Source organism: Vigna unguiculata, chromosome 3, assembly GCF_037176805.1.
Source record: "Vigna unguiculata cultivar grain cowpea cultivar isolate G323 ecotype 2 chromosome 3, ASM3717680v1, whole genome shotgun sequence".
NCBI lineage: Eukaryota > Viridiplantae > Streptophyta > Magnoliopsida > Fabales > Fabaceae > Vigna > Vigna unguiculata.
Genome location: NC_140794.1, coordinates 50,023,051 through 50,049,565, shown reverse-complemented (window position 1 = coordinate 50,049,565; position 26,515 = coordinate 50,023,051). Strand labels below are relative to the sequence as shown.

At 29.7% G+C, this 26,515-nt stretch overlaps 1 pseudogene; it reads right to left on the bottom strand.

The window, feature by feature from the left end:
- Positions 1 to 3,245: 3,245 nt before the first annotated feature.
- LOC114179852 (mitogen-activated protein kinase kinase kinase 20 pseudogene) lies at positions 3,246 to 4,851 on the bottom strand (annotated as a pseudogene).
- Positions 4,852 to 26,515: the final 21,664 nt, after the last annotated feature.

The window sequence follows — 26,515 nt, the reverse complement described above, 5'->3', positions numbered from 1 at the left end:
TTAAGTGTTGAGAAGGAGGTTTCCAGTGGGAGCTTTAGCAGTGGTCAGTTTAAGTATAGAGTTTATTAGTTTAGTTTAAGTGTATAAGCGATATATTTTTATAGTCATATCTTTTGTAAGACTGTATTAATATATTGTGTACACTGGATTATCTGTTTTGGAACTATGATGAAACTCTCTATTTTTATTAGCTTTAAGCTGCTGAAATTGGGATGTTACAGTTACAAATTCAAAAATTAATTAAAAGTGCATTAGGGTGTAAGAAAGGAAATAAAGTGTACTATATCGTACAAAGATAATTTGTGGGTCACAATAATGTGGCCCATCTTTCACATGGACATTGCTCCAAATCAGATCATTCTGAACCTTTTGTTTTCTTGTTTCTTTATTATGGCTAACATCTTTCTTCCAGCTCTACCCAGGGTGTATTTATTCACACACACCCCTTATTGAAGATTGAGTTTTTTTTTTTTTTTGTCTGTGGGTTTGGTTTTACAAATAACTTAGTTGCTAATATTATGATTCAATTGATAAGAAACCATATTTTTTCTTTTTTTTTTTAATTTTACTAGTAGAATTAAAAATAAAGAAATAAAAGAGTTACATTTTCCATCATGATTATAAACTATAATTCACTTTGGACAAAATGATTAAGCTTGGCCTGATTAGACAAGTTTTGTGTTTTCTTAAGCCAGATCATGACAAATAATAATAATCACAAAGCAAATGAATGAATAAATATTAACATCACTGATTGGAACATTTAGACTTACCAATAGCATAAGTATAGTTACTAATGATGATGTTTTATAAATATACGCATCATTAAATCGTAAAAGGTATTAATTTAGGGTTTATTAGAACGGATAATTAAATATACTTTCCAATATTTAATATATTAATTTGCGACAAACTATCCTCTTAAATAATTATTTAGAATATGAAATCACAAGAAATAAAGTTATGAAAAAATAAAATCGGTACAAGTAACTATATTATACCTCTTTTGTGTTTATTAATAATATTATATATCCCATACACTTCTCATTGTAGTTTAATATTGGACTGTTATTCGAGTAAAATATATTCTTGACTGAATTAAAAACTTGAAAAAAAAACATAATTAATTCATCTCTATCAGTTCTTGGGTGACTATGATTGAAATTACATGAAGAACATGCATGTGCTACACTTAGTATATTGTTACGAAATTGAGGAACACGAAAGAGAATAGTGATTAATGGTACAGAATTACATGGCCCATATTTCACATGGACCCTGTTCAAGAGCCTTCCAATTGGATCAATCTAAATACATTTTCTGATTATTGCTTTGTGGGCTACCATCTTTCTTTCAGCTCAAACTTATAGTAGCGCCCTTATTCATCTCCACACCTGCATGCTGTTTCTTCTTCATTTATTTTTCTTGCATGTGTGAATTGTAATTTCTGGATGCTGCTAAAACAAAGTTTTGAAGAATATAAACTGAATGAGTTTAATTTCTACTTATGCAAAAATCATAATTAGTATATTTTTAAAATAATTACTATAAAAGTCAGCAAAATTATCATACATAACCTATTTGTGATTAGATAACATGTAAAGACCATCCAAATCTCTGACTAATATTCTAAACACATGCTTAATCATTAAATTGAGTTTGGTTTACCAATGCATATTTGGCAAAATCAAGATTGAGTTTAGTTCCCAGATTATGATACTTGTAGAAGTTGAAAATATTTACTATAACATATTAAGTTAAAATACGATTTTTACAAAATGTAATACAAACACGCCCACCACACGCTTCACAAAAGAGCAGCCACAAATGCAGTGCTTCTCTTTCAATTTGGACGCAATAAAATCTCAAAAAGACAAAACGTGCAATGCATTTTAAATATTTGCCGCAACACATCGAACTTAGGTCCAAGTCCTAACTAACACAGTAGTGGTGGACAAGAAAATTTAAGCCAATTTAATAATAAATAATAATAATAATATTTTCATTCTAAAATTATACCCCTTCTTCGGCTCTTTTAAATGTTGGACTTTTAAGATTACAGTAATTAAAATTTTAACAACTATATCTTTATGTTTCTTTTTCATTTTTAAATTATTTAATTTATTCTTACAAAATCATAGAAAACAAATAAAAAAAAAGGGAAGGAGTAAATTTGGTTAATTCTTTACTTTTGTTCTAAAATTATAGTACTGTTTAAGTATCCAATGCTATGTAGTAAAGCACATTTTAGTGGCCACAAAAAATGGTGGCCATTGTTTATGATCCTCGAATACTTTGCTGTTGACCTTATTCTTTTATAAGCAAGGTTTAATTCTCCTTCTTGACTTCTGCTCTCTATTGTACCATTCTTGAAAGATTTTTCTAAATGACCAATATAAATGATGCATCCTACAAAACTCTGACAACACGCAGAGTGTTGTAATTTTCCCCTTTTCTTTTTCTGGTGTTGTATACGAAGGAACATGGGAGTTGTTATTTGACCTTTTACTTTTGGGTGGTATTGTTAAGATCTAATACAAGAAAATCTAGAATACTTTGATCTCACTCCTACGTCGCCCAAATGCTGTAACACTTTGTGTGAATTTGGTAATGGTCGATTCCTTTCTTTCCACCATACCTAATCTCTTAGGTGGAATGTATTCAATGGATTTAGAACAAATTTAGATGGTTTTGCACAACGGGATGATCGCTGTTTTTCCCAACACAACTTTGAATGTTAAACATTTCTGTTCATCGTCATAATAACATTGAGCACTATTAATTCCGTGTTTCTTCCAATTGCTGGAAGAGCTGTCTTCACGCTGGCACCATACGCTCTGTGAAGGCCCAGGTTCTCCCCTTACCTTTTCATTTCACACTAAACTTAAACCAACCAAGTCAAAGGAAACCACAATTAGAAAAAATAAAAATAAAAAAAATGCTCACCAACACCAAATCATTGAATTTTACTTGGCCATTCGCATCAAATTTGTCAAAGTGTTAAAAGCCAAAATTAAATAGAAGAAATTAGGGGTGTTTGACGCAGACCACACCGACCCAAAAGTTTTAAACTTCATTTACCCAATATTCTCTTTGACAACATGTAATCATGCCTTCAATAATCATGTCAACGCTTTTACAACCACGGGTTTGCGCCTCCCCCCATTCATAACATTACCTCCTAAAAGTTAAAACTTTAAACCCCTCATGAAACCAAATTCCCCAAATAGAAGGAAACAAAGAGATTAAACAAGTAATTTACTATAAAATCAGCCTCTGTACAACGCGCCACAACCGGCGCCAGTTAAAACTCTTCCATCAAGTCAGTTCACAAATCACAAATGTACGTATGTGTATCCTACCCAATTTACAAAAAATCAAATCAACCAATTCAGTATAATCAAAACCGAGATTGCGATCAACAATCTTCTAATTCCTATGCCAATTTCACCTAACACTACTCCAGTCATCTGATTCCGACCAATTCGCCGGCCGATCAACCGTTGATATCTGACGGAGCCGGTCCTCCGGCGAGCAGAAACCCTCCAAACGGGACTCGTCAAAATTCCACGGCGATTGAGATTCCGGCGAACTGGGAAGTGAAGAAGTCGCACTAGAAACCCAGTCGGGGAAATCGAAGTGACTTCTGGGCGATTCGTGGAGGCGCTTAAATGAAACAGTGTCATCAGAAACAAAAGGGTGTTTCAAAAGCATCTCTGCACTCCACCTCTTTCTAGGATCCTTAACAAAACACTTCTCGATAAAATCCTTCCCCTCTTTCGATAAATTCTCAGGTATCTCAGGAATCTCTTCTCCCACCCCAATTCGAAGCATCAACGACCACATACTCGACCCCTTCTCAACCTTCCACGCAGGCTTCCCGGTCACCATCTCCACAACGGCGCACCCCAGAGCCCATATATCCGCCGGCGACTCACACTCACCGTCGATCACTTGCTCCGGCGACATAAACAGCGGAGTCCCCCTGCATTCACTCTTCCTCTGTTTTCTCTCCCCTGCCTCCTTAGCCAGACCGAAATCCGCAATCTTGATTTCCCCGTCGTCGAATACGAGGATGTTTTGCAGCTTTATGTCGCAGTGGACAAACCCGTTTTGATGCACGTGATTCAAACCTTCCACGATGGACCTCGTGTAACGCCGAACCTCAGGCTCGGCAATCCGGCCACCGCAATTGTTTACCTTGTCTGCGAGACTCCCGGCAGCGGCGTATTCGAGGAACAAATTGTAGTACTCAACACCATTTTCGAAACTGTAGTCGTCTCCGAAGCAGCGAATGATCCTCGGACAAGAACCTAGGTGATCGAGCACGTGTTTCTCATTCTTGAGCCAAAACGAGGTGAGTGCCTGGGAGGACTTGACGGCGGTTAAAGACGGAAACTGAGAGGGATTGGTAGTCGGAATGACTAAACTAACGGTGGCGAAGCTTCCTCGACCGACGGCGTCTCCCCGAACCCAATCCATGTGTTGCAACTAACCTGTGAGGTGACTGTATAGGTGGTTTTGCTTTGTGGGAAAGAAAGAAAGAAAAGAGAGGTGAAGTAATGAGAATAGGAATAAGAAAGGAGTGCGAAGTGTTGGTTGGAAAGAATGAGCAAGGCTCTGTTTTATATATATATATATATATGGTGAAATATGGTTGATATTGAATGACCTAAGGCTTAAGGCGTCTGGTGAGATAAAGATATTTAAGAGAAAAAAAGTGGGAACGAAAATACTAAATATTCGTAGATGATTGAAGCACGTGATAGGCAAGGATATTTTCAGGCCAAGGGGTGTTTTCCAAAATTGGTGAACTAGCTCACCACACTTCTCAACGTGGTTGATGAGATGAACGTTTCCCAAAGATTTTATGACAGATATCACGCTGCTACGAAAGTGACCTCTAAATACGCCCCTCTAAATTCTACTAATAATATTATCATTATTTTTTTCTACACTAATTTTTTGATTTATCAGAGTATGGAACGTGTGATATGAGTAACTATGTCCTTTTACGCATCTTCTGCAGTCATATCAGAGTATCTAAGTGTATTGATAGTTTTTTTTTGTCCTAGTCATGCTTTTACACGCATGAGCTTCTAAATTATAGTTATTATATCGGCAGTGTGTTTTCCATTAATCATATGTTTGTTTTAGGAAGAAATTAATGGCCACCATCTTCAAAATATTCACTGCTTCCTACTCTCGATTTGTCGTCACTCAGTCTTATCCTTTGTATTACAAATTGCTAGGTAGTTGTTGCTCAAACTTAACAAATTCCTATCTCTCTATTTAAATATTCCTACCATTTGTTGGAATATTCTTCATCCAAGCTTTTTCGTCTCTTTTTTTAAAATAGGAAATTATGGACACTGAACATGTGACAACGATTTTTCATGTAAAGTAATATCTTCATGTGAGGAGTAAATTATTTTTTTGATATATGAGTAAATTAGATATTGTTTGTTGAAGTTTGAGAAGTTACGAAAATTTATACGCGACTATTACGCAACTTAACTATTGTTTTAAGATAACGTGGTAATTTTGTTTATGTGCGGATTCGCGCACATTATACAACATTAAATTAAGTATTTATAGTCCATGAAGCTTTACAACTCTTAACATAAATAAATATATTTCATTTGTTAAAATATTTTATTCCTGAGTACATTTTTCTCATTTAACACGCTTCATGATTTTTTTTTCAATAATTATGCAAAATTCAATATATAAATACAGTGGCGGAACTTAGACAAAAAATTTGGGAGTGCCAAATTATATTTTTTATTTTTTTAGTTAAGAAAAAACTCTTTATTCTCTCTTCATTTCTTCTACTTAAAACAAGCACACATAATAATAGAATTCAGAAAAATATGATTATCATTCATTATTATATCATGATACCAAACCATGAATACCATTTTAGATAAATCATTCGTACCTCATCAATCTGATTTGGTGACTATTGTGAAATTTGATGACACTTTTTCCGAATCGCGTTCTAATGAATTTTTTAATTCATTATATGTAACTCTAGAAACTTTAGAAATTTGTTTTTTATTGTCTTGAATTCTTGTTCTTCCTAAATCTCTCAAGTTTAGTTAACGTAGATGCAATTTTTTTACATGTTTATCACAAACTTTCCTCCTTCAAAAAAAGAATTAATTCTTTTACTATTTATCATAATTATTCTAATATAAATTTATCATCTCTCTTATATAAATTCAAAACTTTACAAAATTTACTATAGGTAGGAAAACACAAAATCCTTAAATTTCATAATTAAGAGTTATATTCTAACCTCCGTTTCTAATCTATCTTTTTGTAATTTTTTCTTCTCATACACTTTCATAATAACTTACATGATAAAAAAATTTTATAATAAAAACAAAACCCTAATTTTTTTATAAATAATATTTCCATTACATTTTTTATTTTATTTTTTATTATTATTTTCTATAATATAAATTTAATATAAATAATATATAATTATAATTTAAAAAATATATAAATATATATTAAAAAAATTCCAAAAAATTTTGGGGAGCCATAGCTCCCCTGTCCCTTTAAAGTTCCGCCGGTGTATAAATATATGGTATGAAAAAACAGTGTGATTGTTCTGCTGTAAATTATGGAGCAACACATCAAAGGAAACTTTTTATTTGATAATGTATCAAAACATACTTTTGTATTTCTATTAAAATCAAATCAGTGAAGCATATTTGATTACTTGTGTTCAGATTAAATCAATCTAAATTAGACAGCTCAATTGGGAAAGATGATAAAAATGTGCTGTAAACACTGTTACAAAAGAAGCACGTTTGGGATCTAAATAAAAGGTTCATGTTTGACGTTGGAAATTAAAATATAGAGACTGGATTTGTGCAATTACCAGCCGACACTCTCAAAAGATGCATCTATATATGAGTGGCTGGAAGTTGATTCGTTCAAACGTGTATTCAAGAATTAGAATTAAAGCACTAAAGTTACACGTGAAGATTGGATTTTGCACAATATATCAATATTTTATTTTTAATTTTGATTTAGTGTGTGATCTCACCAAATAAGATTATCTCCTAAAGTATAATATAAGTCTGAAATTATTTTATTAGCTATAATTGAATTTAATATATGTGTGTGTAATGTATGTGAGTTTGTTTTAAAAATTTAAGTGGACTGTGATAGTTTTGTTTAACTTGTTTCTTTGTCCTTTGCTCATTTAAACAAACCACACACTAGGATAACAAGAGTGTGTATGGTTCTAACAAGTCCAGGTTGGATCTGTCAAACATTTAACTCTCTTGAATAAAAAAAAACAATATAAGTTTTTGTTTATTTATTTAAAATATGTAAGTGGAACCTAGTTCATTCTCACGGAAATCAAGATTCATGTTTTTTAATTAACCTAGTCCTAATAGACTTTTATTAACTAACACTACTTTCTTTTTCTTCAATTACGAAAAATGATTTATAATTCCTTTATAATAAGGTTAAAAGTCATGAAATTGTATAGAGAAACATCTTTAAACACATAAAAAGTAAATTACTATAAAATTTATACCGATAAATTTCTTTACGTATATAAATTATATTTCATATTTACTTATGTATTAGAAAGTTGATTTTAATTATTAATATTAGTTAAACAAAATAAATTTAAAGACATTGACAATTAAAAGATCAAGATAGATGAATGATATTTATTTGAGATGGATGAATTACTAGTTATAAGAGCAGAGTAGGTGAAAGGAGAAGAAATTAATGTTGAAATTGATTGAAAAAAAAAAAAAAAAGTTAGCATGAATGCAGCATAGTATAGTGGTGGTACCTATAATAATGCCCTACGTGGTTGCCCTTATTGTCAATTTTTGAAAAAACGAAAGCTAAGATGACATGGAAACGTGTTTAGTGTGAAACCAACGACGACGACGTTTGACTGGAAGTGAATGCCTTCCCTTTGCCGCATGGGTTTTTAGTGGTACCCTAATAAATAACGAATACTACATACAAATACTATTACTTGCAAAATAATCAAATCCCAATACCACACCGACAACTTCCCCTAAATTTTGAGGAATTTCATGTACTCAACAAACCAAAGTAACAAAACTATCAAAGTCTAACAGGGTAAGGAATCCACAGCAACCAACTAAATGATTAAGTAATGTAATGTGCATCCCTTTCTCTTTGTTACTTCTCCTCATCCTTCTCATAAACTTATTCGATGCACATATTCAAACAAGAATTTGAAATCACAAAAGCTTCAAACAATTTTAGAAATTGAAAGTTTGAATTAAAATTTTGATTGAAAAAATATAATTTAACATTATACGTACTTCAGAAAAATTTAGATAGAAAAGTTTGGGAGAGTTTTCACCCTTTAAACATTTGTACACAAAATTGTTATGTTTTACCTTAATTGTTTATGGTTTTTTTCTAATTTTTGGGCTTTTCTAAGGAAAAATACGAAAAATATCACCTTCAACAAAAAAAATATTAACATAATAAGTTTGTAGATTTTTTTATATATTATTTATCTTGTTCATTTATATTTAATGTAAAACTCAAATCCACATTTGAAATTCTAAAAATCACTCATTCAAATACAAATTCCTTTAACATGAACACAATTCTCCTCAAGCAACAATAAGACTCGTTTATACAATCGTTCTTATCATAAAAGGACACACTTACATAAAACCATTGTTACAAAAAATTTTCATACAAGAATTCTTCAAATTCAAGCCTTTTCACCTACACATGTGTTCGATCAACATTCATCACAATATTTTGTTGGATTCTTGTGAGAGAAAACAACAAGAAGATTTAACATCAATGAGTCATGAACACACATATAATAGACTATGAGTGCACGTTCAACAAATACCTTAAGGTTATGTTTTTCTGGATTTTCTTTTTTATATATTGTTCAGCTTACATATTTTTATGGAATGTGAACCTTGAACTCACACTTGAGATTCTCACAATAAACGACTAAAAGATTAGATTAGAAGAAAAAAAAATATTAGGAAAGTAATGTAATACAACAAATAAGTAATGAAGAACCAAGTGTTTTTCTTATGCACTCACACAAGCATCTTTTTGCATTTGTTTCAAAAAACAAAAGGTTAATAAGAAAATCATATAAAAGAAAAAAAATACATTCTCAAATATAATTTTAAATTTCAAAAAGAGTTAGGACTCACACAATAAAGATGTGGTTTGTCGCCTCAAAACTTACATTCAAAAATTCTCAACAAACATATTATTATTCAACATGAAACCTTTCTAAATTAATTATAACCTTTCATACAATTTTTTTGACAAAATCTACAAACATTCTTATATAATTTTTTTGGCAACAATGGTAAATCATCTTGTGCAATTTTTCTAGCAAAAATTGCAAATCTTCTCATATAATGTTTCTAGATAAAATTGCGAATCTTCTCCTATAATTTTTCTAAACAAAACTATAAACTCTCTAGTGACATACAACTAATCAAGCCCCCTCATACACTTATTGAGTTGTGGTGATCACTTTCAAATAAATCCTTGACTTTTAGAATAGTATTTTTTTCTACTCCATTCTTCATATTACTCAACGTGGGACATTGATGAACACACACTTGAGAACCAACATATCCTCCTTTCACCAACAGTCTCACATATAAATAAGAAATCTTCATCGTCATACTTCACCCCTTGGCACCACAAGAAAATGCATATTTATCAACAAAAAATGATCGATGGAAAAAAACTTATTGGCAAAACAAAATTTACCAACAAATTTTAGAATTTTAATTACCATGGATATTTTTGTCGATTCATCGCTAATGGATTTGTAGGTTAAAATTATAAGCAAATTAGAACTTTTATTACCAAGCAAAAATATTCTTTGACAATTAATTTGTTAGTAAAATTCGTCAATCAAATTCATTGATAAAATCCACTAGTAATATATATTGTTTATTATTAACAAATATTTTTATCAATAAAATATGGGTCAAAGTTTCCACTTTGGACTTTGATCATGCCGTGATAAAATCTTTCAGTAAATATGTCGGTAATTTCATCGGTAATGAATTTTTTTCAAATCTATTAGTATACTTGTCGATACTGATGTTTTTTTAAAATTTGTTGGTAATTTAATATTTTGAAAACTTGTCAGTTAATCCAACACGACCAATCCAGCACAATCTGAATTTATCATTTCAAACCAATATCCAACCATTTCAAGGATAAAGTTAGTCGGTTGCGAATAGTTTCAAACACGGGTAACTTCAAATGGATAACGAGTTGTCCAAATTTAATATTACAAAGAAGAAAACACGTCACCAACCAGAGAAGAGTGTGTCACTCGTCATCGTTCCACAAATGCAACCATCATCGGAGTTACATAAAGACGTTCAAATCCATCGCACTAGGAACTTAGGCAGCCACTGCAACGACGCAGATAAACCTCCACCCATGCAAATTTTCATTGCACCACAACCATCGCGGATCTGCATTGCACTACAGGCACGACGACATATTGTCAAACCAACACCCACCCATGCAGCCACCACGTTGCTAAATTCAACGGAGACATGCAATTGCTTCTTCGTGCAGAGGATGTCGAAAGAAGAGACGAGAGGCACTAGAGTCTATGGAAGTGTATCACAATAAAAACTAGGGTTTTTGAGAGTGCTGCACTTTGAAAACTCACCACGGGTCGAGTTAGATATTCATAAATATTTTTTCTCATACTCGTATCCGACCATTTAAACATATTTATCCAGTTTCAATTTATCCGCCATTATCTAAAATTGTGCATAGCCGACCCATCTCTTATTTCTCCATGCGGCTTTGGTGGATACAGTTGGGTTTGCACTTTTTTCTCACTCTTAAATGGAAGTACTTCCACAAGTATTAGCAGAAATAAAAACATAACATAAATTTAATGTGATTCAACACCTCAAGACCTACACTCACAAATACTCAACAAAAAATATTATTATTCAACATGCAATTTTTTTGGGTAAAAATTGCAAACATTCTCACACAAATTTTTTGGAAATAATTGCAAATCTTATTGTGTAATTTTTCTAGTAAAAATTGCAAACCGTCTCATACAACTTTTCTAGACAAAATTGTAAATTCTCCAATGACACACAATTACCCAACTCCCATACACCCGTAGAATTACGATGATACTCTCAAATCTACTCTTCCTTTTTAATAAACTCGCGCTTGAGTAGGGATGACAACGGAGCAGGGCGGGGACGGATTTCGCTATCCCATACTCATCCTCGTAAAAAAAAAATTCATCCCCATCTCCATACCCAAACCCAACGGATATCAAACTTTTGTCCCATCCCCACTAGATAACGGGTATAATCTCGTACCTAGAGATGACAAATAAACTCGTCCCCGTGGGTATTGCCCGAACCCGTCCCCGTTTTGACGGGGAATCCCCGCATTGATTGGGTATGGGTATGGGTATGGGAAATCCCCGACTTTTCAGTTGGGTATGGGGATGGGGATGTACATATCCCCGCCATAATACCTGTCCCCGCCATATTTCCATTCTCGTTTAAATTATTAAAATATTCACAATTAATTAAGTAACCTTATATATATATATATATATATATATATATATATATATATATATATATATATATATATATATATATATATATTATTTATTTTAATTATTTGGTTTGTCATGAAACTCATTCGCATCTCCAATATATTTTTTATCTTATCATAACCTTTATGTAATTATGTTAAAATGATGTATGTTAATTAAAAAAAAAATTTATGTCTCACATTTGAATATTTCTATTATTTTTTTAATATTTTTATTTATTATATATTTTCCTTTCACATGAGAATGTTTATACTCTCAATTTAAGGTAATATAAAAAAAATTACTTATTATTATTATTATTATTAATTTTTGTTTAATTTGAAGAACTCTTTTGTTTCATTAAAATAACTTCGTTATTTTTCAACCATTGAGTATATATGTTGATATTTGAAAAGTTTTCTTAGTTCTCTAAGATATTTTTCATCTTATCATACCTTAATTATACATTTAATTTCCTTTGTGTGATTTCTTTTGATAATCTCTCAAATTATTTCTAAAACACACATTTGTTAGTTTTTTAATATTTTTATTTATTGTTTTTATTTTCATTATGTAGAATAATATTTCGATATATTCTATCTAATTATTTTTTATTTTATAACTTATTATTAATCATACTGTAATTTTTTCACTTTAAATTATGTTTGAAGTGGTTAAAATTTTATATATATATATATATATATATAATAATATTTAGGAATAATATATGATAATTCACTACAAGAAAAATATGAAATAGTGACTGATTTAGTCAGTAACCCATATCAGTCACTATTTTTCGTCATTAGTGGTAGTAGTTGATTTATTTCTGAATCAATGATTAAATTAGTGACCGATTCAATGATCAAATCGGTACTTGATTTAGTGACCAATTTAATTACTAATTTATTTGTAATTTAATGACAAATTTTTTGATCACTAATGATATTTCTATTTAATTTTAACCACTTCAAACATAATTTAATAATTAGTTCTCTAAGGTATTTTTCATCTTATCATACCTTAATTATACATTTGGTTTCCTTTGTGCGATTTCTTCAATATCTCTCAAATTGTTTGTAAACACACATTTGTTAGTTTTTTAATATTTTTATTTATTGTTTATTTTCATTATGTAGAATAATATTTCAATATATTTTATCTAATTATTTGTTATTTTATAACTCATTATTAATCATACTGTAATTTTTACACTTTAATTGTATAAATAACTTTTATTTACTACAATATAAAAATTTAATGTAATTGCTATGAATATTTTTTTGTCACTATCCAACATATATTGAAGTTCAAAAGATACAAAATCTATGTCAAAATTTTATTATTATGTTTATTCTTTGTTCTTTGTGTCATTTTGATCAAGTGATGTATTATCACTTTTATTAGTGTATAAAAAAGAGATTCGTTAAAATTTAAAAAATTGAAGTAAACAAACATTTAAAATATATTTTAATTTGAATATTTGTTTTCCTTTTATATTTTTTTGAAATATTTTTTAATTTTATCAACTAAGTTAATCAATGTTGTAGTTTGCAAATTTAATAAATGTTTTGGTTCTCATGAAATTTTATTTTGTATTCTAATCTAAAATGTAGACAATTATAATTTATTTCAAAGTATTTGATATGGAAGAAACAATCATCCTCCTAATATTAAATATTTGATAATATTATGTTTTCTTTACCGTAATTTTTTTCTTTTATAAAAATTAATATTGAAGTAGTTAGAACATGGGTACGGGTATGGGTACGAGATTATACCCGTTACCCGGTGGGGATGGGGATGAGACAAAAGTTTGATACCCGTTGGGTTTGAGTATGAGGATGTGGATGAATTTTTTATGCGGGGATGGGTATGGGATAGCGAAACCCGTCCCCGCCCCGCCCCGTTGCCATCCCTACTCGTACCCATACCCGTACCCGTTTTCTAACTACTTCAATATTAATTTTAAAAAAAAATACAGTAAAGGAAACATAATATTATCAAATATTCAATATTAGGAGGATGGTTATTTCTTTCATATCAAATACTTTGAAATAAATTATAATTTTTTACATTTTATATTATCATTTTATATTAGAATACCAAATAAAATTTCATGAGAACCAAAACATTTATTAAATTTGTAAACTATAAACATTAATGAAACTTAGTTGATAAAATTAAAAAATATTTTAAAAAAAGTATAAAAGGAAAACAAATATTCAAATTAAAATATATTTTAAATGTTTGTTTACTTCAATTTTTTAAATTCTAATGAATCTCTTTTTATACACTAATAAAAGTTATAATACATCATTTGATCAAAATGACACAAAGAATAAATAATAAACATAATAATAAAATTTTGACATAGATTTTGTATCTTTTGAACTCCAATATATATTGGATACAAAAAAATATTCATGGAAATTACATTAAACTTTTATATTGTAGTAAATAAAATTTATTTATACAATTAAAGTGAAAAAATTACAACATGATTGATAATGAGTTAGAAAATAAAAAATAATTAGATAGAATATATCGAAATATTATTCTACATGATGCAAATAAACAAGAAATAAAAATATTAAAAAGTTAACAAATGTGTGTCTTAGAAATAATTTGAGATACTATTGAAAGAAATAGTACAAAGGAAATCAATGGTATAATTAAGGGTATAATAAGATGAAAAATACCTTAGAGATCTTAGAAAAATTTTCAAATATCAACATATGTACCCATTGGTTGAAAAAAACGAAAATTATTTTAACGAAACAAAAGAGTTCTTTAAATTAAACAAAAATTAATAATAATAAGTAAATAATTTTTTTATATTACCTTAAATTGAGAGTATTAAACATTCTCATGTGAAATGAAAATATTTAATAAATAAAAATAGTAAAAAATAATAGAAATATTCAAATATGAGGCATAAAAAAATTTTAATTGACATACATCAATTTAACATAATTACATAAAGGTTATGATAAGATGAAAAATATATTGGAGATGCGAATGAGTTTCATGACAAACCAAATAATTAGAAGAAATAAAAAATAGAAAAAAAAAATAAAAATAAAAATAAATAAATAAATAAATATATATATATATATATATATATATATATATATATATATATATGATTACTTAATTAATTGTAAATATTTTGAAAATTTAAACGAGGACGGAGAAATGGCGAAGATATATACATCCCTATACCCAATTAAAAAAGTTGGGATTCCCCATACCTATCCATATACCCAATCAATGCAGGAATTTTTCGTCAAAACGGGAATGAGTTCAGGCAATACCCATATGAATGGGTTTATTTGACATCTCTACACTTCAGAACCAATAGAATGAATTTAAGAAATTAAAATTAAATCATAATATCTGGTTGATTAATGCAAATAATTTAAAGTATTTGATCATGCAAAATTAATATTTTTCCTAAGAATTTATACGGTAGTTATATCTATATATTTTTCTTTTTCTAAAACGAAAATCGTATTTTTCATAAATGATATTAATGGAGAAAAGGTAACATTAAAAGAAAATCCATGCCTCAATGAAAAATCTTAGTATAAAAGTCAAAGAAAATATCAGTGTGGAAATTAATAATATTTAGACTTTCTTATGAGGTTGAACAAAACATAAAACCGTTGCATGACTAAATTAACTACCAAAAAATAGCTTGATAAGTCTTAAAAGTAAAACACTCTAGAAACACTTGCATTAACTCCGATAAGTATATTGATGAGTGGACATCCCTAATTAACTAATTCTTGATCAGGTGATTAATCTCTTAGTCTGCAATTTCCATCTATATTTGTTTATTGGGGGATGTCAGTTGTAACCATCTTCCTAACTACAATTCCGATGTAACGTTAATTAGGATTAGATGCAATGAGTGAATTAATTAGTTCAATAAAATACTGACACGTTTTGAAAAGGAAAATCAGAAATTGCAAAAAAGAGAAAGAGAAAGAAAAAAAAAGAGAAACTTGACTTGCCTATAAGGTAAAGTAAGCATGGACATAAGAAGAATATAATCTCAACCAACTAGCACAAGACAAATGCTTTAGCAAATCCAACTACCTTCCTATGATGTCATACAATCGTTTCAGAAATTTTAGCACCCAACTATTCCATTAAGATACCCTTCGAATATACTTCACCACCAAATTCTATAAACCAATTAATCTAATTATTTCCTAATGTCAAACTTCATACATTTATTTCCTTTTTATTGCAAATTCAATATGTGTCAATACATAAACTTCTACATAGGCCTTATTATTTCAATTTCAAACCAAGCCTTTTCCATTAAACCTTATACTAACCAAAACAAAATTTCTCTACAAATTCTACCTTAATTAGATTTTTATATTCAACCTTAATATTCTAAACAAAAAAAAAATGATTTAAATGAAGCACTGAAATGAGGAAAGTGTTGAAAAAGTAAGATTGGCGTGACTGGTTTTACTCCATAAGACAACAGTGTACAATTTGAGTGCACCGAAATACATGCAATATGTCGAACGCCTCGGAATTTGATGAAATTTGCGGCGCATGTTACATGAAACAGAGTGTGGAAGCAAGTGGGGATAAAAGTCATTGGTTGACAAGTTACGGTAATTCAGATGCTAAAGTTGCTTACAAAGCAAGCACAACAAACACCAATTAAAGATGCTGTTAGAATTAGAATATGTTTTTTCTTTTTAATTTTATGAGGTAGCATTATTGTTATAAAGAAATATTACAGTGGCATTTATTAGGTTAGGAAACGATATACACACTCTGTCTGAAAGTTGAGACTCAGAATCTCCAAAAACCTAATTTGAAACGTACATACATTATTGGATTTGTGTTTGGAACCTTTCGATCTACGTTGACAGATGACAGGAGATCAGGTGCATCAGAAGAAGCATATGTTGTAAGTAGTTCCCATTCCGAGTATCAAACCTCATTCACGTTATCAACCCCTAAAAAAAGCAACTTCAATCACGTTTTTCAAAGTCACGTATTTCAGTTCTACGCATTTATGCTCATTGGTTCTTCCAATTCGTGCAAATCCAATGTACATTTTATTCTATCTAACTTCCCCTTCTACGCCTCTCTTTTTTTGTATTTTTAATTCTTATTCATTACAAAATTTCTAACTTTACATTAATGTTATATTTAGACTGGATGATGAGTTTGTGTTGATTTAAATTGATTTGTAAGTAAAATGGAATTGTTTAGATGAAGAAAAAAATTGTATGATTTGTATAAATATGAGTGAAAAATTTATAAAAATTTGTGTATGATGTGATTGATAAAATTTAATAAGTTATAACTTTTAATAGAACAAATTATATGATTATCATTTTACCCTTCAATGTAAATAGAAGAAATGACATTAAAATAAAATTAAAAATGTTATTTAAAATTAAAAAAATATAATTTATTGATATTATCATTAAAAACTTAAAATAAATTATAATTATTCTCGATGATAACTTAAAATAATTTATAATATAGACTATTTAATTTATATCTTTACATTTATTTAAATTTATTTTATTTTATATAATTAATTCATTTACAAAATATATTTATTTAAATAATAATAATAATAATATTATATAATATTAATTATTATAATAATTATAATTATTAATATTATTAATACTTAAAAAAAATAGTAATTAAATATATATCTATAATATACAGTGTTGTCATAATATCTATAACTATATATAAAGGGGATTCCCTCTTTTGTGTCCACATTTCATAATTCCAACTTTACCCTTTATAATTTAATTATTTATTAAATTTTTAAAAATTAACGGTTATTTTTATAAGTTTTTATAAAATTATTTACTTATCTCTTTTTTCTTTTTTTCTCTTACTATTCATCAATAGTTATTTTTCTCTTATTTTCTTCGTACATTTTATTTTATTTTTTATAAATATACTTTTATTTTGTTTATTAAATTAATAACATTACAATATCATCAATTCTTAATATAATTCAAAAAATGCGTACACACAGGCGCGATAGCGCCTGTGTTTACACTAGTATATATAACGATTATTATAACATGATAAATTATCTTTTTTTGCATTTCTTTTTATTTTAAAGAGTGCTAAAATCTGTAATTCATGTGTAAATTCGTCCTCTTAAATCAGCGCAAATTAGTGGAACCAAACATATTTGCAACTCACTTTTCATCTGCATGAACAGTACTCATGCAAATCCAAACACAACATAAATAAAAAAACAAGTTGTGATCGTGTAGTAATGTTGATTTCATAATGGCTAATATTCTTGAATTCAGTTATATGGTAAATATTAGGAGAAAATCTTTTACTCTGCACATTATTTCTGTTTAATTATAACATTATTGGTTTTCAATGATGATATTAGTGACTTTATATAAAAAAAATAATAGTTGTAAGACCCATTTTCTGTCTTATAAGTTTTGGGTTTGGTTTTATTAGAGGTTTAAGGTCAGTCCACTTGTTTTTCAGGACCCTCTTCAGCTACTCCCTTGATCCCATTTTGTCTCGTCACCTAACAACAACTCTCTTACCTTCTCCCTTTTTCTGAAACAGGAGCTCTACTAGGACTTAAGTTATGTCCTCCTCCGAGCTAGCAGAACGTTCCTTCCTCTAAGTAAGTTAATCCCCAACCCCTGTTCCATTCCATTTTTGTTTTGAAGCTTTGTTTCCATTGTAATCTCTGTTAGGGTCTCAATTTCATCTCCCTTGGTTTTGTTTTCCAGCTCTGTAAGCTGTAATCGTGTTGTGGTGTTCTTCTTTGGGGTTTGTTCTTGTTGGGGCTAGCATCTATCAAGCTAAGGGAAAGTAGGGCTTTTCACATTTTCAAAGCATATTACTTGTTTTCAGTTTTGTTTTTGTGTTCAAATGCTTGAATGATGATTTTGATGGTGTGATAATATGATGTATGTGTTTCTAGATGGATTTCTATTGTTGCATGCAGAAGCAGGAGAGAAGCTCTTATTCTCGCCCAGGTGAGAATCCTCTAGCCTAAGCGAGAACAGCAGAGAACTTTTCTTTGCCTTTGGGCGCATTGTCGCTCAAGCGAGAATTCTCGCCGAAGCGAGACCAGTCTCACCTAAGTGAGAAGGTCTAGCTTAAGCGAGAACTCGTAGTGACACATTGTACCCTCTGTTTAAGCTCTCGTCCAGGCGAGAAGAGTCTAGCTTGAGCGAGGGGACCCTATCGCTTGAGCAAGAATGAGACATATTTGTTTCAAAGTTTGTGATTTCACTTGTGGATTGATTTAATTACTCTTAAAAGCATGAGCCTGTGACTATGTATGTTTGATGTGATATTGATGTGCTTGGTATGAAATGAATTATGGATTGACTGGTTGATTGAGTATTAGCATGGGATCATGATGTTTTGAGATAACATGTGAATTTGGTGCAAGAAACATGGATATGGTATGAGTTAGACGTAATTCCATGAGACTCTTGGTGAGATTTCATGGTGGTGTTGTAGTGTATATACTCAAATAAAGATTCAAGCAATGTTGTATCCTAAAATTCTAAAGAATCAGTTAGACTCACATAGAGCAGATTGATTCAAGTGGTGAGAGTAGTATGAGGTCCTAGTCTTTGGCAGGATAATGACCCTAGATGATCATGGACTAACCTTGTGCGTGGTAGGGTGAATCCCATTGACAATGGCTCTGCAGAACAGTAGAGGCTACCACAAGTGCAAGCATCCAGTGAATTCGATCTTTTTATATTTATCTGGATAATTGAGTTAGAGGGTCTTTATTGTTTGTTATCACATGCCTTATGTGCTTACTAAAATGCATGTTTAAAATTTTGCTATATATATATATATATATATGTATATATATATATATACATATATATATATATATGATGAAAATTATTTTTATCTCTAGCTTACCCTTTCTCTCTATGTTTGTGTTCTTTGTTTGATTTTCCTTTTTGTGATGATCACCAATTTTGGTGTGAGCAGATTGGAAGTTCCTGGTGATCGTGCAGGTGGTGGTGATGTTGTTGTCTAGTTGATGTGTTTAGTTACTGTTCTTTTTGGGTATTGATGCTTTTGTAATTCCTTATTCTATGGGCAATTTATTGCTAAACCGTTGCTATTTTAGTTCTGTTGGTGGCATTGTTTTATGCCTTAGTTCTCTTTTTCAGTATAATTTGGAATGAGTGTAATGGATAATCCTTTATACTCCATGTCTATTACTTTAATTTTTTATAATTGTGTGATGCTTCATTTATTAGAATTATTCTATTAAATTGGAACGTTACAATAACAAAAGTATTAAGTATTTTTTTAACTATTTATTTATCTTTACACTTTATTTAAAGGGGAGTTAAAATAAAAAAAAAAAATAGAAATAAAAATAAATTAATGATAATATAATAGTGATAAAAGTCGTAATATAAAAGACAATTATGAAGATGATAGCTAAAACAATTATTACCAATGGTAACGAGAAGGTGTTATATTTGTATTATCTTAACGTGATAATTTTTTCTTATGTTTTTCCAGTGATGTGTAATAAAATGCTTGAGCCAGATCAATTTAGTTTGCCTATAGTGTGCTAGATAAAAAAAAATATTAAAAAATATTTTTTATATAAAAAAGTAATTAAATTATTTTTTTTATAAAAAAATCTTATATTGTTGTAGGTAAAGTAGTTAAGTGGTCACTCTGGTTACAAGAGCAACATTATATATGGCTGCAGTAATTGGGGGAGACATGAAATTGGATGCTTGTTCAGCTGTAGCTTTATTTTGCATAGAGTGCTTCTGAAATCTTATAAATTAGTTATGTTAACTAACATAATCTTTTTCTGTCTCGTTATCTAGTTGGTGCTATGTCACATTATCATGGCCAAATGATGTATATTGATGGGCAAAATATATAAACCAATAAACACATCCTCTGTTTCTTTTTAGTTCAGATGCTTAGTTTGGGCGAAGGAAAAGACCCATGAAGTTTCAGTTAGAAAATGAAATAGATTATTACCATTCTCTACCAACAAAATGATTATTATTTTTCAAAATTAAAATTTTAAGTCTTTAAGCTTTTATTTATTTTCTAATAAGGGTTTCTCTGTAAATGGCATAGCAAGGACACTTGATTATATTGGCTTGAAGTCATTAAGCTTTGAACTAAATAATTTCAAGGATAGAAAAATAGTCCTAATGAAATATAATGTATATTGAGTATTAAGGTTATTAAATAAAGGAGATATATAGACTTCACTATTTTCCATGTCACTTAGATAATGATATTCAATGTGAAAAGTCAATATTAATTCGCACATGGTTAAATACTAAGTGAAAAGAGCAATTGTAATTACTGTTTAAGTTAGATTTTATTCTCTTGTGAACAAATTTGCTACTTGTCTTCCAAAATTCAACAAGTTATAAGTTTAAATCAAAAGTTAATTTTTCTTTAATATCTAGATGATTGAGTAATATCGATTTGTGATAGACTTTTTATTCTATGACTGAAAGTAGAGATTTAATTATGATGTTGATATTTATATTTTGAGTGTTATGGAAATTTCATTTCACTAACTTATCATACTATGATTATAATTATGATTATCTTTATTGACTCATGGTCAGGAGATAACTACTTACTTATTAAGTTGTAAATAGAAAGATTGGCATGTGAAACTGGTCTTTTAAAATATCATGTTATACCTGAAAAACAATATTTAAGTGTTGAATCTTTTAAAGAGATTTAATTGATTTAAATAAAGTCTTGTTCGACTCAATCTATTTTCACCTGTAATATTATTATCTTAAACGAGCTACCTTTTTGTGAAACATGAAAGACTGATTAATATGATGCCAGGAAGTGCTGGGTTTCTAAAAAAATTGTTTAAACGATAAATTACGAAAATCCACTAAGATATAAATATAAAACAATACTTCGGGTAAAGTATTAAAAGTAGGGATTTTAGTGTTTTTTAAATATAGAAATACTTTTTTTATAAATAATAAAACTACTGGTAACACAACCGTAGTTGAAAAATGTGAGTAAAGGTATGTGTGTGAAGCCAATTCCATTTCTCTGGAATTTTCGAGTCGTATCGAGTATGAACTTTTTTTAACCTTTTGTTAAAATTTTAACTCCTGTTTTTAATAGTGTTTAGACTTGATTCTTTTCTTTCACGATTTAGTTAAAAGTAGATATAGGGAATAATATGATTGAAAAATTGAAGGATTAATTTATAATGAATGAGTCGGTGACAACTGTATCTTTTTTTTTTTGTCAATTAAAGAAAAATCTTTAGCTTAACGCGTTTTTTTCGGTGGAATTTAATTTCAAACAAAAAAAAAAAATCTCGGGAGTTCTTTAGACAAGTTTGTACACGACCATTTTTAAACAAACTTGTATTAGAAGAATGGGTATGATGTTCTATACTGTTTCAAAAACAGTCCATTTCATAAAAAACGTGCATAGATATACGATGTGTGTTAATTAGCAACCTCTTGTGGAGTAATTTAAAAATGGAGTGACTATAGTTGAGGGTTACTACTCAACCTTTTGTGGTGGTGAATAGTTGTTGCTCAACATTCTGCTATTCATATGTACTCTCCCATACAGTTAAACATTGCACACAAATCTTTTCCTCGTACATCAATGTGTGAAACTCGGTCGGAAAACAACAGGGTGCGTTGGTATGTCAGTGAAATTGGAGTTACGTTATGATATTTGTTAAGGAGAAGTTGAGAAGCTTAATCAGAAAAGAGAGGAAAATTTGAGGTTGAGAAGGAAAGATGAATGAATTGAAGAGTGAGTAGTGTGCATGATGATGAGCAGAAGAGAGAGAGGAAGGAAAAATCTTAGTTAACACATCGAAAGTTTGTTGTGGAGCGAGAAAAGCACGTGAGAGCTTAGATGCAACGAACCGTTTGTAGAAACTAACTTAACCTAACAATCTACATAGCCGACGGTGGCAGCGAGAGATGGACCCGCACGATGCTCATTTTTCTCTCCCTAACAATTCATGCCAAGGTTTAATTGATTGGTCACATCACCAAATGAATCATGAATCTTCTTTTGTCATTTTTCCTCCAATGAAACAAGCGCGGTGAGGGGCGCTTTACTCGTCAATTTTCTTCTTTTCTCTCTTTCTGTTTTTCATCTCCAATCAAAAATATTAACATCCCACACCGTCAAAAGAATTGGGGAAGTGTGGGTATGATGTTTGTTTCCTAAATAGAAGGGTCCCAGAATAATTCACTATATATTTAAAGAAAAAAAAATAGTATTTATGAAATTGCGTTGATCTCTTGGTATTTGTCGCATTCCCATCATTTTTCTATTATAACTATTATTGTTAGTGGGCCCAATGGATCGCGGACGGTGATAGGCTGAGTTTTGGGCTTCTCTGGTTTTTATGAAAAAGAAATTGCGTGGGGGCCCAGTGAGGGAAATTTGATTCTGATTCCGTAAAATCAGAGTCTGACTCTGCCTCTCAAGTTGTTTTGCGGCAACAGTCACAGCAACAGATGTGTTTGCTTTCGGCCGCACCTGCCTCATCATGGTTCAGTGCGGGATTTTTATTTCCCTCGCAACTTGCTTCGCCAAATTATTATAGAATAAAATACCAATTTAGTAACTGCAACTGAATAACGTTATCCTATGTTTTTTTACCTTTAAATAAAAAGAAAATATTTTGTAGAGTGATGTAATTTGTTTTAACTTTGTTGAGAGTGGGTGATAGGTATTTATTAGGCCCCATCCTCTGCACTTGCATATGCGTTGGTGAGGCTCGAATGATAAAATTTCTGGAAAACCCGGTGTATTTTATTGAATGAAGAGTGGTTATTTAATTGTATTAATTGAGGGGTACAAGTTGGCATTTGGTGGGTCGTAGTTGGCGTTTGAGAGTTGTATAAGTTGGGGATTGGGATGTTTAAAATATTGACAGAAGCTGAGTTCATGAAAAAAAGTTCACTGCACACACATGAATTAGTGGTGTCTAAGTTCGCTTAATCTTCCTCTGTCACCAAATGTTGAAAGGAAAACAAAAAAAGATAAAAAGCATTTATACGTTGCCGCCCTCGGCTGCACATATTTTGTGATTCATCCATTCATGCATGCATCATCGCCCCCCACTTTTCCAGTCAACCTATGTTTGCATAACAACAATTTTTACTCATGAATACGTCCTACGCTAATTATTTTAAAATACTTATCATATTTTTAAAAAAATGGGTATTAAAAGAGAAGTGGGTTATTTCAAGTTGCAAAACCGTTAGGCCCATTGAATTGGGGTGTAGTTATAATCAAATGTCAACCTTCCCACTAGTGGTCTTCTTTGGGAACACAATTGGATTATAAATACGTCAATTGTTCTTATCCCCTTCCATTCACTGCATAACAAAAAGTTCAACCATCACACCCACTCAAACCTCCTATTTTATTGGATCTTCCAAAGCGATTCAGTCAACTTCTCAATTAAATTACGTGTTTTCATCTATCACAAAACAAGGGGACAAATAAAATATTGCCTCATATGTACCATGAAACTATAAATTATGCTACACTTTCCTTGCAATTAAACTCCTTAATTTATCCTTTGCAAATAACCTTTTAATTATAATTTTTTTCCTCTACACAATTGACTCCAATAAAAGTCAACAACTAGATTAATGCAACCTAAAAATCTAACTAACCCTCTCTCCACCCGAAGGGACCAAGTTAATCAAGTCAGCAATTAGATCACTATGACCAAATAAAACTCCTTCACCTATGAAGGACAAAGGTTAATTAATGTACGCAAGAAACGTATTAAGGAATTAGTTAATCGATTAAGTATCGTCAAAAAAATATATTTATGATTTATGATTTATGTCCCCTGTAAACAATATTCCATCTGAAACAAACAAATAAATAAAATATGTTTAATTTTCTTATGGAGTCTATTAATAAAACTTTACAATTTTCTTATGTCAGACTATATCATAAAACAGTCACTTATTTCTCGTAGGATATAATTCCCTCAAACGTTGGTCCATTATGAACAATTTTGACTAGTATCTGGTACAAACACATTCTTAATATGAATAAATAATGAATCATCTTCTGGAATCAACTATTCCCTCTTTAAAAATATGAATAAACTTTACAAATTCATTCATCCCCGTGAAGCACAAGTTCCTAAGGATGCATTAGTCTGCCTATTAATAACTTAAGCCATGTGGGTTCAAAAAACATCCAATAAATTACAACTAAAATAATCCCATTCATCACTTCAATATTTAGCTATTTGATTTTAAAATACGTAAAAAAAATGAATGTGAAATATATCTCTTAAATCAGATCCATAAATATATAAAAAAGGCATAATTACATGTTTGATTATTTTCTTTTGGTCAACATTTGGCATTTTTATTTGGCCACTAACAAACGGATTTTATACCTTCAACCGGCGGCTTCATTCTACATCTCCATATATTCCTGCACACACATTAATATAAATAAAATTTTCAAATTTTCCATTTTAGAATATACAATGTGAAAGTCAAAAATGACTTTCAAAATGCATAATCTGAAAACTATTTTTTTCCTTAAAATAAAACTTTCAGATTACACAATGCAAAAAATAAAAATAACTTTCAAATCATATAATTAGAAGTCAAATGTTTCCAAATTATATAATAAAAAAGATACTTTTATCTTAATTCTCTCTCTAACTCCTGAAAGTTGTTTTTTACTTCTAAATTGTATAATCTAAAAATTATTTTCGATTTTTGGATTAAAAATCCGAAAATTTTAAGAATTGCCTAAAAAAGGCAAAATAAAAAGTTTATTTATATGGACAGACGAAGAAACATATGGAGGTGTATAAAGAAACTGCCCTTCAATTAAGTTAATTTTGTGGGTCTAGATGACATTCCATTTAAAAGCCCCAATTAATAATGACTTGTTTGGCCCAAAAATAATGACTCATCGTTGATATTCAGAATTTGAAACAAAAGAAATTAAAAAAAAAAACATTTTAAAGATATAACTATGAATTGTTAAATAAAAAATATTTAAACAAAAAATAGTAACAAATATCTTAAACCATCTATTTTTTTTATACGTCATGTTTATTTAATTTATAATTTTATAACAAATAAAAATATTATATCACCTTCAATAACTATTCAACTATTAAGAATTACTTTCATATATTTTCCACTTTAATTTACATGATTTAGTTTTTAGTAATATTTTTTTTGTATTAAATTTTTTAAAAATTGTGGGATCCACGAGATACAGAAAAAAAAATTCAAATTTAGGTTAAATATATTGAGATAATTACACCACAATTTTTTAGATAAAAGTAATATATTTTGGAAAAACTACTTTTGAAGTATTTTTAAGAGAAAAAAAAATTAATATAGTCATGTTCTTTATAAGTTAAAACTACTATTTAAAGAAATTAATTTTACTTTCTGGATATGTTAATTTCATACATTAGGTCACTTTTTAAGTCATATATAGGTGTATTTTATACATTTGCACGATGAAAGTTGGTAACCACGAGGACTCCAGCTTTTTGGACACAAAAAGTAAGTTTGTATTCACATATATTAAAACTAAAAGTTGTTTTATCATTACCAATATTATGCATGATTTCATTAGAAAAATAAAGAATTGGAGTAAGAGAATTGTTGGAAGTCCCGTATCAACTAGAGATAAGTATCAATTAGAGATAAGGTCAATTTATAATATATAAGTGGATGTAATTCTTACTTTATAAGTTAATTTTGTGGAGTCGAATTAAGCTTAAAACCCACTACTAACGAAAAATAATCAATCAACACAATACTAATGTACGAGTGTGATTATGCTATTGAGTTACTTATTTGAAAAGAAATT